Below are 18,476 nucleotides of genomic sequence, written 5' to 3' on the forward strand. Positions count from 1 at the left end.
GAAAGCCACCACCATGCTAGGAATCACTTTGTGTCCTGCAGTTTTAGATGAGAGGACAAAGATGATAATGTTGGTCATAGGCATTTAACTATCCCTCTTTCTACCTCAACTTAATGATCCCTCTAGATAAATGTGGGGACATACTGGGAGGGCAATGTGAGGAAGCTAATTAGTCTGTCACTATTTCGTGGGGGCTATTCAGTCTTCAAGTCCTCTCAATAAAGCATTAAACTTTTTAAAGAGCATATAATCTCCTTTTAGAAACACTATATAAAACATAGACCAGACCAGTATTCAGTATAATGGATCGCTACTCATTAGGCAGGTGAGGTGTTATGAATGTTATTTATCTCACTGGTCACCTTTGTGCTATCCGTTGTTTGTTGTGTCCACCTGTTATCTCATCTTACATTTAGATTGTAAGCTCTTCAGGGCAGGGACAGACTCTGCATTATATGTCTGCACAGTGCAGTTGCAGTCTCTGTTTCTACCACAATGCGAATAAAAAACAATAAATGGATGTAAATTTTGAGTTCAGGATTGAACCATGCGTGGCCACACTTGGTCAAATAGACAGTCATGAAACACCCCTGAGCGACGTAGCTGGGTCGAACTAACTTCTTAAGTGGAGACCTGGCTTTATTTTGTGCTGCCTTTTACTACATACCTGCTATTCAAGAAGAGAAGAATTTTAGATGATTACACCCCCCACCAAAAAATTAAACTTTATTTCTTTATACTGAAGCCATATTGATGATAAATGCATCACTGCTTTGCTGCTCTTGCTACTTCCTTGATCAAGTATTCCTGTCTTAAACATGCCTTTGAATAGTCTATTGTTGTTTAGCTTTACGCTTGCCTTCATATATTTCCTAGCTACATTACCCACGCTGAGTACCTTTGGAAAGAAAAAAAAAAATTAAAAAAAAAAAAAATCCCACAACACAACACATTTAAACAAGTGTTTCTGTGACATAGGTAAAATCTGAAAATAGGGAAGGAAAGTCCTTTCAGGATTGAGAGAATCTCCAAAGATAACCAAAAACATAATTCTAACCCTAGCATTAAGGATTTAAAGTAGAAGCCATTATGCAATCATGGTACACCATGTCATATTCAAACTGCAGATTTACTAAGCTAATACCAATATATTTTTACATTCTTAGAATGAAAAAGGGCCTTCATTACGTACTATAACTTCTCAAACGAAATACACCCCATTGTAGCCTGGTCAAACTAGGTTTCTTCCTAAAATCTTACAATGAATATTAGTTTTCATTCAAATGCAAGCTGTCTCAGTTTTTATTGAAAGAAATCTGTTCTAAGTATTTTTTTTTTCCTTAAGTAAAGTTGATTCTCCAAGATATTTCTACAGTTGGGAGAATACTAAAAAAAAAAGTTGTGTGAATATTAATTTGAATTTCAACACAAATTCAACACACTTTCGTGGTGTGCATTCCATTTTTATTTCCTTTCTGCAAATATCCTATCATGAATTTATTAACAGGAGTATTCACTAAAAATGAATTTTAAAGAAATATTGCAGAATATAAATAGAAAAATGCCTATATTCTCACCAGACCCTGGACTCTAACAGTTAAGCTCGTTGAATATTCAAAATGAACTCTTTGTAAGCAAGTTAAATATAACAAATTGTTTCAAGAAATTATTTTGCAGTTTTTTATAGCAAATTAATTTGAGAAAATTACCATCTGTTCACAGTTGACACTAAGAATAAAAGGCAAGAATCATTAAAATATACATTATAAAATTATTCACTGATTTTCAATAAATACCTTATCTTGTATATCTTAGATTTCCCATTTGAAGGATTAAGAAAGCTCTTTGTTTCACCTGCAGATGACACTGTTGGGCTTATCCACACAACCAAAAAGCCACAAGCAGTAAATATTTCCTCTCAATATATTCAACTGCAGTCTGGATCGATCATGTATCCCAAACACAATTATTTTCTTTATATTTGTACATTAGTTCTTTAAAGTTCCACGGTAATATACAGCCTCTGCAGAGACAGTGACTAATATAAAGGCTTCAAGTTTAGATATATTAAAAACTGAATTTATTCAGATAAAGTTTAAAATAAATGAAAAAAGGTGCACACTGTAGAAAAATACATTATATATATATATATATACACACACACACACACACACACACACATATATATATATATTCAGAGCAATGGTTATTCACCCAAACTGAACTTATGCATAGTTTTATTTTAGTGTTGAAATAAAATACATGACAGAGATTATAGACATTTATTAATAAAAATTAGATTGAGACTTCATTTTCAGACAGGTTTAGAAAAACTTTCAGGAAACAAGAATAGTCAGGTGTGAACAAATTTACTTCCAATAAACAGGAATGCCCAACCATGTACGCAATTAAAGATAATCCTATACAATTTAACTATAGAAATTGAGTGGAAGAAGTTTGTTGCTGTACAAAATTACTATAATTTTACTTGGCATCATTTCAACTGAATTTTTCTTCAGAAACAAAGCAATAAATTAACTCTGTCCTCCCCTTCCTAGGCAAATTGAGAAAATCCAGATAGAAAGATCTGAGTAGCTCAAACACAGAATGTTAAATACCAATTTTAATAGTGTATTTTCTCAGACTATGGACATCTATTATTAAAGGCAAAGTAGATAACTTGTGTACTGTATATGAATGTTCCATGAAGTCTTAGGCAAAACAGCACACACTGTAATATTAATAAACCATGACCTCACTGTTTGAAAGAGAAATCTATTCACATATAAAATTCAAACGTATGTTTAGTAGCAGTTAGCAAACAAGGGAGCTACTTGTACTGGATTTGATTCATGCTTTTATAAAATTAGAGATTAATACAGGCCACAGAAAGTATCCCCAGTTCCTAATGTGGAGACTAATGCTTCCGATTCAAATTATTGCCTTTTGATCTTGCATCGGTACAGTAAAAGCTGCTTTATCCAGCACTTCACCAACCGGAAAGCTCTATAAACTGGCATTTCTGATCTTCATTGAAATTCTGGTTTATAGTCCGGTGGGCGCAGAGCCAGCAGGGGGTTGGGGCGTGGAAGGGGGTGCAGGGCTAGGGCTCAAGCTCAGGGAGGGAGTTTGGGTGCGGGAGGAGACTCAGGGCAGCAGGCTGGGGCATGGGAGGGGGTGTGGGGTGCCGGATCCGGGGGGTGCTCACCTCGCGTGGCTCCCTGCAAGCAGCTACCTGTCCCAGTTGCTCCTAGGCGGAGGCGCAGCAGGCTCCTAATATCTGATCTCAAGAGTGACCAAGCGGTCGCCTTATCTTTTTATAGAAAAGATGCTTTAATAAGTAAGGAGGCAAAGGAATTTGATACACAATCTGTAGATTTTTAAGTCTTACCTGTCTCAAAAGATATTCTAGATGGGGTGCTTTTCTAATGCATAGTTCTGCCCTAAAGGCAGAATGAAGAAATAACAGGGAAGTAAGTTTTTGTTCTGTGGAGTGTAAGTCCACCCGATACAAAGCAAAATCCATAAGAAAATGACACAGCATGAGATGGGGAAGACTTTGGATAACAGAAACGATATGGTATAAAGAGATTTTGATCTTCTTAAGGACAGGTATACATTTCAGAAAGTATCTCACAGCTCTGACCACCACATCAATCTTTTGGAACACTGTGTCTCATATGAAAGATAAAAGTTTTTAGTACTTCATTTAAAGGGAGGAAAAAAATCTGGTTTTAAAAAGATCATATCTTTTAACATTCAGAATAAAGGAAGTTTTCTTTCAGCATGATTATGCCACAGAGAAATGTTGTGGGAGAAGAAAAAATTCTTACTACTTTTATTAGCATTAGACTGTGATGCCCTTTGGTAAAGTTACATCTCCCAGTCCAAATGTTGATCAAAAGAGGAGATTCTGCTTCTGGAGCTCTGTGGCTGTGCAGTGCATTCATGTTAGTCATGATGGAAGAAATATTAGAAGTGTTACCTGGCTTTAACTCTTCTTTTCAAATGCAAAGCTGTGGAAGGGTAGCCACTGTGTGGTTCTCACCTGTGCCCCAAGAACCATTTCTGGTAGTCTGTGGAGAGCTGGTGGATCAGCTCATGGATTGCCTTCCTAGCTTCAGCTGCTTCACAGATGTCTAAAGTTTTCACTGTAGAGAGCCCAGTAAATGTAAAGCATGGGAAATAAGGAAGAGGAGCCTGTCTAAATGTCTCCTTTAGGGGATGCTGTAACATAAGGAGGAAACAAGGGGAAAAGGGAGTCACTCTGAAGGTATGTCTACACTGTAATTAAATGCCCATGGCTGACCCGTGTCAGCTGACTCAAGCTCATGGGGTTTGGGCTGTGGCACTGTAAAAATGTGTCAGACACTTGGGCTGAAGCCCAGGGTCTGGGACCTTGTAAGGGAGTGGGGATGGGACTTCTACACTGGAATTTTACAGCCCCGCTGCCCAAGCTTGAGTCAATTCACACAGGCCAGAAGCAGCTTAGAGTCTGGTGTCAGCAGCAAGACTAGTGCTTTCAACAAACCCTGAGACTTACCAGCTGGAAGATAAAGGAGTCACAATCAAGAAATGAGTGTCCATTGGAGAAGGGGAACACCAGATTCCGACACTACAGAGATGAGGGCTAAATAAATCCCTAACAATCAGGCAGCAAAAGTAGGGAAGAAATGGACTAGTCAGCAATGGAGCATACAGAGAACGGAAGAGTACAACCCAATGTATTAAAGAGCCAACAGAACAACAAATGACATCTTACCTAATATATTTTCAATGTATACAATTGCTGTAGTTGCCAAAAGGATATAGGGTACAAAGCTTCCACCAACCATGATAGTCAGTGAGGGAACCTGGACAAGACGATCCCGAATACAATTTGATAAATACATGATTTTGATTCTCCCCTTTCTATTCCTAACAAAGAAACCCTGAGAAAAGAATTGTGTATCAAGTATTCTCAAACATAGAATCATATCAGAGATGGAAATTCATTAGCAAGGAAATGACTGATCTAATGTCTTTTTAAAAATCTGAGTTCTATAATATGGATGTTTCCCTACTGGCCAACAGGAAGTGGAATTTCACACTCACTGACCTCACCTAGGACACCAACTATATGGGGCTACTTAATACTGTGGTAATACAGCAACTCTGAAAACCTGTGCACTCCTCCTCATTATTGCTGCTTGATTCCTGCAAAGGAAACCTCTGCATGCTTCATGCTATGACCAAAGCTCTGAGATGATCTACAAAAGATGATCTACAAAATCTTCTCAGAATACAAGTATCATTCTCCAAACTATTATTTTTGTACTGTATCTAAATTAGTATATATTGGAAGCACTGCACTATATAAACCCTCCACCCTACCCCCAAATAATCCACATCACTTGCATAATTTTTCTAGAATAATCATACATTTTGAGTACCGTAGCTTAGTACATCTTTCTGATGTTAAGGAAAATAATGTATTACTAATGCACACTATCGTTTTCAAACCTCTAGAAGTTACTTAAAAACAAATTAGTCAATCAAGCAGAGACACTAGTCCTCAATCCAGACTGCTTGAGTAGTTACACAGTTGAGTAGATCCAGAAGTTGATGGGTATCCTTGTGTTGAATGGCTTAGTAACAATTCTGTCATTAATTTTTGCCACCTCTGAAGTTTAATAAAATATATTTTTTTAAAAGCTATACTTCAAATTCAAATAATTCCTGAAGTCTGGATTTTTTTTCATTGTTTTTTATTTTATTTTTTTTTTTTTTTTTTTAAAGAAACCCATTATTTGTGGGTTGAAACGAAGCATGAAGAATCTGAATGCAATGGTTAATGTTTTGAGAAATTTATATCACAAAAAATAATCAGAAAGTGCAATTTCCATTTCAACTACTAGAGTGTCACTACTCATCAATATACCACACACACACACCTTTTAATAGTAAGTCCATTCATGTAGTTAGTAGCATGAGTGTTCAACACAGTACACTGCCATCATAACTCATTGCAGAAACAAATGTACTGTCTCCATTTTCCATCTTCTACACAGAGAAAAATACAATAGGTTTCAAATTCTTACTAAATCTGTTTTATTAAGATCATGAGACTTGTACGTAATATGTAAAACACTGCAGATCTCAGACAAAAGAGACTGACACTGCAGACTTATAGCTCTCTGTTACTTCAAGTAGTTTTGGAGCTGATTAGTTTTATTTAGCAGGTGAGAATTTAAAAAGAAAAAGGCATTATTCCATTGTATTAGAATCAGATTTCAAAGGGGAATAAAGCCTTCATGACTCAATATTAGAGTCCATCAGCTGACAAAACCTATCAGGGTAATCATCCATATTTCTCAAAGATCCGATGCCATTTGCCATCCTCAGTACCACTCACCCTATCAGCTCTGACACTCTTATAGTCTCTGCTTCACTTCTCACTTCTGCTTTGTCATCACAAGTACAATTAATCAACTAATCTTTAAGATGTCACTCTATTCAGACCTCTAAGCTATTTTCTCTGCTCAAGAAAAATCATCTCTGCACCAATAACCAGACAATTATCTTTGCCCCTAAAAACCGTACTTGCATAAATTCTGTTTTTATTTGTCAAAAGTGGCTTTTTGAAAAACAAATTGTTTATATCAGTATTGTATTACCTATGCTCTTCCGAGGAGGCGATTAATATTCTTCTCTTTTCTAATTTTCAAGAAGAATCTCCCTTCCATTTCAAACTACACAATACTGACCTTTGTGGCATACATTGACAGTCACAATTGTTTTCATATATAGTTTTAATATGGCAATTATCCAAGTCATTTGTGCGTGTTTTGGCTATTTTACAGTTGCACAACAAAAATATTTCTCTTTCCATAGAAACTTTAAAAGCAAAGTGCTAGACCAAAAATGTCTTAATCCTTTTAAAACTAACTTCAACATAAACCTAATATTTACCTACTCATCTTTTCTACTATTTTGAGAAAAATAAAGAAGCGGTATACACTGTATGTAAGCATTGCAATGACACAGCTGCATCTGTTCTGAGGATAGTAGATTTCAGTTTATCCCAGTCAAAAAAAAAAATTAAAGAAAATGCTTTTCTTTAAAATGATATGTATTGCGATTTTCAAGCTCCACACTGCTCAAAGTTAAACACATTTTGTTTACAAAAATTCATATAGCCAAGATGGCAAACTGTATGTTGCAGTTTCAAACTACCAAAGTCAAAGTTTCAGTGAAAATGATAACTTTAACTAACCAGTGCTGTTACAGCATCCATATTATAATTCCTCTGGAGAACAGCACATAAAAAAAGAGATTCTTGAATGATGTAATGTAAGTCCTTGACACTTTACCTTAAGGTGTTAGTCACAAGGAAAGCTTCTTAAACACAGGGTTACAAAAAATGCTTTGGCAGAGTATGCTCAGAAACTACATGACTTTTATATTGTAGAATGCTTGGGGGGTTGGTTTGTTTGTTTTATTTTATAACAGATGGTTGCAAAGCAGAAGAAGTTTTAAAATGCTTTAATGTGTCCTATCTTTGCATTTCCTGATGATCAGCTCTGTTCCAGCAATAAAACCACTGAGGATAATATCTTCACAAAGGAAAATTTACAATATAACTCTAGGAAATTTAAGAAATCAGCTCAAAATATCATCATCATTTAGTTTTGGCAAGCAAGCAGAGAATAAACATGATAGCCAGTTGTCTTTGTGTGCTAGTCAACAATGAAAGTGATTAAAATGACTTTTTTTTCAGCAGGCTGCACTGAAACAAAATATGCAGGAGCATAAAACCAAAGAATTTCCCTATAACACAGACTGCTGCAAAACAAAAAAACATTTAAGTTAATTGTATTGAAATTTCTTGGAATTTTTCAGAGTAAGGGTTCCTTAAAATTATTTGTATATCAAGCATGAAAGTATTTATGACATTCAATGTTGCCCTGTTAAATTTGCCAATACACTCCATAAAAATGGCATTTTTATATTGGGGGGAAGGAAGAGAGGGAATTATGTCCGTGTTGTTCTACTCCTGGGATGGGCCAGCACAAGGAAAGAACTGTGACTCCCAGGAAAGAATTAATCTGCTACTGGATCCATGCCAATAGTGAATTATTGCCACCTCTATGCCAGCAAGGCTCTGCTGGTTGGCACATTGGGAGGTTTACCCACTCACCACTCTGTCCCTTCCCTGTCTACCCATGCAAGAAGAGCCTATCAGTCACTATGGAGGCTGTGATCTGCAGTTTTTTTCCCCCCCCATTAGGTATGTGACAATACTCTCCTTAAGCAATTAGTCCTACAATGAAACACAAAGCTGTTAGTTTTTAAGTACTGAGAAGTTAAAGTGTTGGACGCTAAAGAGAACTGTAAAACAGATCATTTTAAATAAAAAAACTTGCATCTTATAAGCTTTGTTTGTTGATCAAAAGACAAAGAAAACATCATACATTAAAAAACTACATTAAAAAAAATTAAGGTTGCAAAGTCAAGCACTCAAAGTTAGAAAATGGAAGAATTACACAACATAAATTTGTCCCCCTTGTGTATATGCATTATGATAGATTCATAAATTCCAAGGCCAGAAGTGACCCTTGTAATCATTTAGTCAGATCTCCTGTATATAATACAGGCCACCAACTCGTACCCCCACATTGTGCTTTATCTGCTAGGATGCTGATCCATAAATATTCAAAATCATTTTCTTCTGAATTATAATTGACTTGGAAATAGGTAAAACCTTTTTCTTTTGACAGAGTGCCACTTCCCCTTCCTAAAGAGGTTATAACCATTGATTTTAATATTCCAAATATGATAATCAACCCACCAGGTTTCAATAATACTAACTAAATTGAATTTATGTTCATAAGTGAGCAATTCCAATTCCTCTTATTTGTTACCCACGCTCCTAGCATTGGTGTACAGGCAACTAAAGAATTTCTTGTGCTCATGTCCTTTGGTTCCTTGATTAATTTTGTCTCAGCATCTTGATTTTGTGCTGAGTGCTCATATCTTCCATCTTTTAACCCTCCCTTTCTGCTATTAGTTTAACACCTTCCTAATAATACGTGATCATGGAATTAAAGACTCCCTCCCCCGCACCACAGGAACGCAGCATGTGCGAACTGATATTTTACAAAGTACAGCAAAAGGCTCATTCCTGACAAAAGGGCAACCCACTCTGACAAACTTCGAGTCCCTGCTTCAAAGCATGCTTTGAAGAGGTAAGTTTTTTTTTTTTTAAACATGAACAAAAATGTATTTTTTCCATAATTAGTCCTAGAAAATGGCTGAACTACTTTTGCTGAAACTAAACTAAAACTAAACTAAATTAAGCCAAGCCTAATGTATTGCATAGAAAATGTTACCCCAACTGTTAACATTTGCAAAAAGAAAAGGAGTACTTGTGGCACCTTAGAGACTAACAAATTTATCTGAGCATAAGCTTTCGTGAGCTACAGCTCACTTCATCGGATGCATTCAGTGGAAAATACAGTGGGGAGATTTATATACACGGAGAACATGAAACAATGGGTGTTACCATACACACTGTAAGGAGAGTGATCAGGTAAGGTGACGTTCTTGTCAACTGCTGGAAATAGCCCACCTTGATCATCACTACAAAAGGTTCCCCCCGGCTCTCATGCTGGTAATAGCTCTCCTTACACTGTGTATGGGAACACCCACTGTTTCATGTTCTCTGTGTATATAAATGTCTCCACTGTATTTTCCACTGAATGCATCCAATGAAGTGAGCTGTAGCTCACGAAAGCTTATGCTCAAATAAATTGGTCAGTCTCTAAGATGCCACAAGTACTCCTTTTCTTTTTGCGGATACAGACTAACATGGCTGCTACTCTGAAACCTGTTAACGTTTGGTAAACTTATAAGCAACTGAAAAACTGCTTGCTCAGTGACATCAAGGTATTTAAATTCCCTCTTTTCTGACCATTTTCACATCACTTGCACACTTTTAAGGAAAGATTACTGACATTTATAGATGTGGAAGGATGAAGTGGAAGTTCAAGGCAAATATCACTGCAAATTCCCACACCACAGAACAGGGGATCGGCAAGCTTTGGCACACGGCCTGTCAGGGAAAGCAGCTGGCGGGCCAGGACGGTCTGTTTACCTGCAGCGTCCGCAGGTTCAGCCGATCGCAGCTCCCACTGGCCGTGGTTCGCCGCTCCAGGACAATGGGGGCTATGGGAAGCGGTGGCCAGCACATTCCTCGGCCCGCGCCGCTTCCCGCGCCGGCCAGGGACAACGAACCGCGGCCAGTGGGAGCTGCGATCAGCCCAACCTGTGGACACTGCAGGTAAACAAACCATCCCGGCCCATCAGCAGCTTTCCCTGACAGGCTGCGTGCCACAGGTTGATGATCCCCGCCATAGAATTAAAAAAAAAAAAAAAAAAATACAGAGAGAAACATTGGTGATTTAGGTCCTTGGAAAATATGAAGTCTCATTCATTCTTACAGCTACAATACCCACCTGCGGAAGTGAAGAAACAGATTGACAGAGCCAGAGGAGTTCCCAGAAGTCACCTACTACAGGACAGGCCTAACAAAGAAAATAACAGAATGCCACTAGCCGTCACCTTCAGCCCCCAACTAAAACCCCTCCAACGCATTATTAGGGATCTACAACCTATCCTGAAGGATGACCCAGCACTCTCACAAATCTTGGGAGACAGGCCAGTCCTTGCCTACAGACAGCCCCCCAACCTGAAGCAAATACTCACCAACAACCACATACCACACAACAGAACCACTAACCCAGGAACCTATCCTTGCAACAAAGCCTGTTGCCAACTGTGCCCACATATCTATTCAGGGGACACCATCACAGGGCCTAATAACATCAGCCACACTATCGGAGGCTCGTTCACCTGCACATCCACCAATGTGATATATGCCATCATGTGCCAGCAATGCCCCTCTGCCATGTACATTGGTCAAACTGGACAGTCTCTACGTAAAAGAATAAATGGACACAAATCAGATGTCAAGAATTATAACATTCATAAACCAGTCGGAGAACACTTCAATCTCTCTGGTCACTCGATCTCAGACCTAAAGGTCGCAATATTAAAACAAAAAAACTTCAAATCCAGACTCCAGCGAGAAACTGTTGAATTGGAATTCATTTGCAAATCGGATACAATTAACTTAAGCTTGAATAGAGACTGGGAGTGGCTAAGTCATTATGCAAGGTAACCTATTTCCCCTTGTTTTTTCCTACCCCCCCCACCCCCCTCAGACATTCGTGTTAAACCCTGGATTTGTGCTGGAAATGGCCCACCTTGATTATCATACACATTGTAAGGAGTGTGGTCACTTTAGATAAGCTATTACCAGCAGGAGAGTGGGGTGGGAGGAGGTATTTTTTCATGCTTTGTGTGTATATAAAAAGATCTTCTACACTTTCCACAGTATGCATCCGATGAAGTGAGCTGTAGCTCACTTAAATAAATTGGTTAGTCTCTAAGGTGCCACAAGTACTCCTTTTCTTTTTGCGAATACAGACTAACATGTCTGTTACTCTGAAACATTCCAGGAGCCATGATTTCCCACCAGTAGCAACAGCACAAATCCAACTGCACCAGTGTCTTATCCTTTTGAGGAGGTGAAACCCCATTTCTTGGGATTAAAATGAAATTGGGAAACATATGGGTACGAGAACTTTAGGATTTAAAGCACAGAAGTCCATATGCGGAGCTAACAAACACTTTTTACAGGTCCTTAATGAAATCCAAGAGTGTTCTAATTTCTCAGATTAAATGTGAATAAAAAGTAATGGCATATAAGAGGCTAAGTAGCCAAACAGTGTTGAGGAACCTTGCTATCTTATCTCATCTAAGACAATATTTTGGGGAAATTCTCCTATATATCCAGGCCACAGATGGACATTGGTTAAATCCTAAACTAGGATGCAAGATTTAAGCTTTCTGCTGTCACTTTGTCGCCGCTTTCTCTCCTTCCTATCCTTATTGTCTTCTGTCTAAACGATTTCAAGCTTGGCCAGATTCTGTATTAGTTGAACTGCATGATCTTACCAACATAACAAGCACAGGCAGCCTTCCCCCAGCATGAAGCAGTACCTGTGCTGGAAGGACACTAGACATTGCCCACCAGAGTTCAACCCAGAAAGCAGAAGCACCATGGGTTCAAGCAGCTAAATTGAATCTGTGCTAGTCTGAACTGTGTGTCCCATATCGTGCCTACAGCACTTGAATGAAGCAAGAATGAGCCAGGCAGAAGTTTTCCTTTCCTTTTATTATTTCATTCTCCCTCTTGTATACGTTTGTCATGTGTGTCTAAGGGGCAAGAAATGTCTTAACAAGAACTGAAGTTGAAATCCAACAGCAAAATGACTTCTTCCAAGGGAAACTTTTGCTACTAGTAAAAAAGACATTATAAACAAAAAGGGGAAATTTCTCAAAATTAATTATTTCATTCCACTTTTGAGCCCCAAATGTTTTACTTTTCTGTTTTTTGTTGTGTTTAAAATAAATTCTATAAGTATGGCTGTGATAACCAAACAAAAGTTCCTTTCCTCACAACTCTCAAACTACAATTAACACTTTAATTCAGCAGCCATAAAAAGATGACACCAACAACTCAGAGACTGATATACCATTCTCTAACAAGCCTTTTTCTGCAACAACCACCACCACCACCACCGATATGCATCACCAAATCTGTCAGCATACATAAATACAAGGGAAAGCCAGCAGAGGCATGTGCATTTTTGTGAATACACTAGTTGCACCTACCTTGGCAAATGTGGCCTTCACACTCAAAATAGCAAAATGACTTGATGGTTCTTGAAAAGTAAAGAAATTCCATGTTTCTACTGTGTGAACATGAAGCCATCTTAAATGTGTTTTCCTGTTATTACCATGTCATAGATCTCCCTACTTATCTTTAAACAGCCAGCTCCTTTGCATATACAGCAATAAAACATCCTTAATAAAAGCACAATTCAGCATAAATGCATTTAAAGTGGAACCCACACATGTATCAAATCATATTATTCAATACTATCTCCCTCTAGGCATTAATATGCTTGGGGGCCAGGAAGCTATTTCTGTGATTCTCTGAAGGTTACAGCTGTCTACCACAGGCTAAGACATCATGCTAACAGAGCCATCTGTTTATAATACAAAATGCCAGCATACGCCAGCGTCACAAAAACATGTTATATCTCCTAGCCTAGTGATTTACAAACAAATCTGTACTAGTTCAAACCCATTTGCGTTCTCCATGGTCCAGGGGGTTTCAAAGATATTTGTAATTTTTACTGTAAGACATTGGGCAGAACTATAAAAGGATAGTTCTCTTCGGGGGATTTTGATAAACCCTGTTCAAAGCTGTAGCATACATTCTTGTCAATTACATAAAACAAAAGCATTTTGAGGCTACTGTAAGGCCCAAATGAACAATACCCCATGATAGCTGATATCCCAATACCATCATTACGTATATATTCTGTAATATAAACATTAAGCAGCATGTACACGTTAAAAAATCCTACTACACTGCCATTTCCCCTTGGAGAAAGGATGAGGAAATAACAAATCACATGTAGCAGATGTTAGTTATGTCACTTAATGCACTACTGGTAGGCACTCAGATACTATGGTGATAAAGGAACCAGTAAAGAATACAATAGACTCAAAGCCACACTCAGTCAACTGTACACAAGAAAGGAACTTGTACTCCATAGCAATCTGGACTTAAATTCTGTAGCAAGGTCCCTAAATTCTGCACTCTGGAGAAGCAAAATGGAAAAACTGCAAAGCTCTATTTCAACTAAAACCCCTGATTTTTAAAATTGAAATAATTACAAAAATGAGGAACAGAAACAGTATAGGAATAGAAACAGTAGTTTGTTATTATTTATTTTTCACAGTCATCACAGTCAGTTTCCAATGTGGCAAAGATTTCTGCATTGACAGTATACAACTGCATTGCAGAAGTTATACTGGGGAGAAGGGAGACCAGAAGTTTTGCAGGTGGATTGGAGCCAGGTGAAGTTTTGGGGGAATAAGGATAAAGTCCCTGAATGCAAAGACTTTGTACCAAGTTCCTTTAGGAATCTTCACATTAAGTGTAAGGAAAGGGCATCTGTAGAAACTTTAGGATATTCAGACTCCCAGAGTTCTTGAACTTGATACTTTCTTTGTAACCTTTTCCATTGTTTGGAGGACACTAGTGAGGTGGATCTTCTGCTAGAAGCAACAGAATTTGGAACATCTCCTGAAAATAGACTGCTTCAATTATTAACAACTCTCTTACAAGATCCAAGCAGCGAAGTTGTAGCCGTGTTAGTCCCAAGATCTGAGAGAGAGAAGGTGCGGGAAGTAATATCCTTTATTGAACCAACTTCTGTTCCTGAGAGAGACAAGCTTTCAAGCCACACAGAGCTCTTCTTCAGGTCAGGGAAAGAAACTCCCAGTGTCACAGCAAAATGCAAGGTGGAACAGACGGTTTAGCAGAAGTACTTAGCACATATTATAAAGGACTATTCAAGGAAGAAGAAAAGGAGTACTTGTGGCACCTTAGCGACTAACCAATTTATTTGAGCATAAGCTTTCGTGAGCTACAGCTCACTTCATCGGATGCATCCCCACTCTGAACTCTAGGGTACAGATGTGGGGACCTGCATGAAAACCTCCTAAGCTTCCTTTTACCAGCTTAGGTTAAAACTTCCCCAAGGTACAAACTATTTTACCCTTTGCCCTTGGACTTCCACTGCCACCACCAAAATTTATCTGGGTTCCTGAGAAAATGTTGTTTGGAAACGTCTTTCCCCCCAAATACTTCCCAAAACCTTGCACCCCACTTCCTGGACAAGGTTTGGTAAAAATCCTCACCAATTTGCATAGGTGATCACAGACCCAAACCCTTGGATCTTAGAACAATGAAAACGCATTCAGTTTCCTTACAAGAAGACTTAATAGAAGTAAAAAAGAATCACCTCTGTAAAATCAGGATGGTAGATACCTTACAGGGTAATTAGATTCAAAATATAGAGAATCCCTCTAGGCAAAACCTTAAGTTACAAAAAAGACACACAGACAGGAATATTCATTCTATTCAAGGAAGAGTGGCCTGTTAACACCTCTTCAGTCATAGGACAAAAAAGGAGAATTAGTGGGTTATAGTTTGTAGTAAAACTATAAATCCTGGTTTCACCCACATATTTATTGGGTCAGACAATCACTCTGTTCTCAAATGAGTTCACACAGGGAAATGATAAAAGACAAAAACACCCTATCAGCTATGTGTGAACTGCCCCAACAACTATGTGGGTAGTGAAACCAGGATTTATGGCTTATTACAACAGACTAACTCACTAACCCCCTCTTTTTGTCCTATGACTGCAAAGGTGTAAGTGAGCTATTCTATCTTGAACGGTCCCTTAGAATACATGCTAACTACATATGCTAAACAATCTGTTCCACTTTGCATTTTGCTGTGACACTGGCAGTTCCTTTCCCAGACCTGAAAAAGAGCTCTGTGTGGCTTGAAAGCTTCTCTCTTCCACGAATAGAAGTTCATCTAAAGAGATATTACCTCACCCACCTTGTCTAAGGGCATGTCTTCACTGGCAACGTTAAAGCGCTGCCACGGCAGCAGTTTAACGTGGCTTGTGTAGCCACGGCACAGCGCTGGGAGAGAGCTCTTCCAGAGTTCTAAAAAAACCACCTCCACAAGGAGTGCGGCTCCCAGCTCTGGTGCACTGTCTATACTGGCATGTTGCAGTGCTGAAACTTGCAGCACTCGGTGGGGGGGGCGGAGGGTTTCCCACCACCGAGCAACAAAGTAAAGTGCCAGTGTAGACAAGCCCTTAGATCCAAGCAGTCAGATTCAGATACCTGTTACTGGTTTGGTCACAGAGACCAGCTTGGGACTGTCACCTGATGTGCTTAAATTACCTCCGATCCGAGCCTGTTTTCCCTGCCAACTTGGGACTCCAGAACCCTGTCTTGTTGAGCCAGATATGCTAGCCTGCTGCAACACAGACTCAGGGTCTGGTCCACGCCCCCAAAGCTGCAGACTTAACTGAAAACAGCTCAACAAGTTGCCTGGCTCCAGCACCCAGACACCCAATTCCCAATGGGATCCTAACCCCAAATATCTGTTTTACTCGGTATAAAGCTTATACAGGGTAAACTCAAACTGTCCACCCTCTATAACACTGACAGAGAGATATGCACAGCTGTTTGCTCCCTCGCGTATTAATCACTTACTCTGGGTTCATTAATAAACAGAAGTGATGTTATTACGTATAAAAAGTAGGATTTAAGTGGTTTCAAGTAATAACAGACAGACCAAAGTAAGTCACCAAGCAAAATAAGGAAAAACACGCAAGTCGAAGCCTAATACATTAAGAAACTGATTTACAGGTAATATCTCACCCTCAGAGATGTTCCAATAAGCTTCTTTCAAAGACTAGCCTCCTTCCTAGTCTGGGTCCAATCCTTTCCCTGGTTCAGTCCTTGTTAGTTCCAGCAGACTTCTTAGGTGATAAACAAGGGTTTTCTCATGACTAGAACCCCTTTGTCCTACTCAAGTCCCTTTTATAGCTTTGGCACAAGGCTGGAATCTTGTGTCTCTCTGGGTCACCACCCCTCCTTCTGAATGGAAAAGTACCAGATTTAAGATGTCTTTCATTATCAGGTGACATGGTCACATGTCCCTGTGAGACCTCATTCTTCGTTACCCATGGGCTGGCCCACACATACACAGGAAGGCTTGCAGATAAACAAACCATTTACAACCAACTGTCCGAGTCAATGGGAGCCATCAAGATTCTAAACCACCATTAACGGCCCACACTTTGCATAGTTACAATAGGACCTCAGAGTTATATTTCATATTTCTAGCTTGAGATACAAGGATGATACATGCATACAAATAGGATGAACACACTCAGTAGATTATAAGCTTTGTAATGATACCTTACAAGAGACCTTTTGCATAAAGCATATTCCAGTTACATCATATTCACATTCATAAGCATATGGAGTGCTTTTATAAAGCATATGGAGTGCAACGTCACAGTATGCTGATTTTGCATATAGAACTAGACCATGAAACAGGGCATCTAGCCTGTGAAGTAGAGGCAGGTTTGGACTACAGACATCTCTAATTTGGTCTGAATAACATGGTTTTATTAGTATATTTAGGATTACTTTGTGCTTTCTGATTTCATCCTTCAGAGTACTTTGGAGACTGAGGATTCAGATGGAATGTATACAGGGAGGATTGTGGCTAGTGGTGAGAAAAGGCATCCTTTCTCACCACTTTCTCTCCTCGGAAAAATAGCTGAATGCTTTTGTATGGTGTCGGTTGGGCAACCAAGCCTCGTGTTGAATTCTAAATGTTTATATTACTTGGAAATTGGATGCCTTAGACAATAGTTCGATTGGACCATTCTCTGCCTATCTAACCAGTCTGCATTTTCATTGTTCTTTCAATGAAGAGATGAAATGGATCCTAAGCCAATCTCTGCACAAAAAGAACAAGTACGTCTCAAGTGAAGTTTGTTCCTCTTTGCCCATTTATATACATCACTAGCAGATTTTTATTATCTCTTGACCTCTTCCACAGAAACTGGATAGCAAACTTTGTAGGAGAAAGGAGGTTATTGGAGCAACAAGGGTACCAAGAAGAATCAAAGTTTTATTGCATATATTTTATGTTACTAAATTGTTCTAAATGAGCACTTTAAACATTACTTCTCAGTTGTTCACTACTATTAAAAAGACACTTGACTTTCAGTTCTGTAAACCCCTTAAAAGAAGCTGAATTAGATGTCTTTCACTGACCATTTTTTCCCTTTTCCATCTGGTAAGCATTGATTTCCCCCCCCTCCTCCATTTCTAATGAAGCTTAAAATTAATAAGACTTTTTGTTTACTTCCTTGCTTGCTATTCACACTGCTCTAGAAATAAGATGAGTTTGTAAATTGCTGCTGTACAGCCAACAGCGGGAGAACACCACTTTTTAAAATTCAAGTTCTTCAGAACTGTCCCTATACTTTGGGCATGCACGTGTTTTATTTTGCCACAGTGACTTTAGTTTTTCAGGTTTCAGAGTAGCAGCAGTGTTAGTCTCTAAACGCAAAAAGAAAAGGAGTACTTGTGGCACCTTAGAGACTAACAAATTTATTTGAGCATAAGCTTTCATGAGCTACAGCTCACTTCATCGGATGCATTCAGTGGAAAATACAGTGGGGAGATTTTATATACACAGAGAACATGAAACAATGGGTGTTCCCATACACAGTGTAAGGAGAGTGATCAGGTAAGGTGAGCTATTACCAGCAGGAGAGCGGGGGGAAAAAAACCTTTTGTAGTGATAATCAAGGTGGGCCATTTCCAGCAGTTGACAAGAATGTGTGAGGAACAGTTGGAGGGGGGGGGGAGACATGGGGAAATAGTTTTACTTTGTGTAATGA

At 38.8% G+C, this 18,476-nt stretch overlaps 1 protein-coding gene across 3 annotated transcripts in view; it reads right to left on the minus strand.

Annotated features, from left to right (window-relative positions):
• The window catches only part of ASCC3 (activating signal cointegrator 1 complex subunit 3), a 513,547-nt gene that overhangs the window by 351,112 nt on the left and 143,959 nt on the right, over positions 1 to 18,476 (minus strand). The gene's annotated exons all lie outside the window — the stretch shown is intronic.

This window comes from Natator depressus, chromosome 3 (genome assembly GCF_965152275.1).
Source record: "Natator depressus isolate rNatDep1 chromosome 3, rNatDep2.hap1, whole genome shotgun sequence".
Lineage (NCBI taxonomy): Eukaryota > Metazoa > Chordata > Testudines > Cheloniidae > Natator > Natator depressus.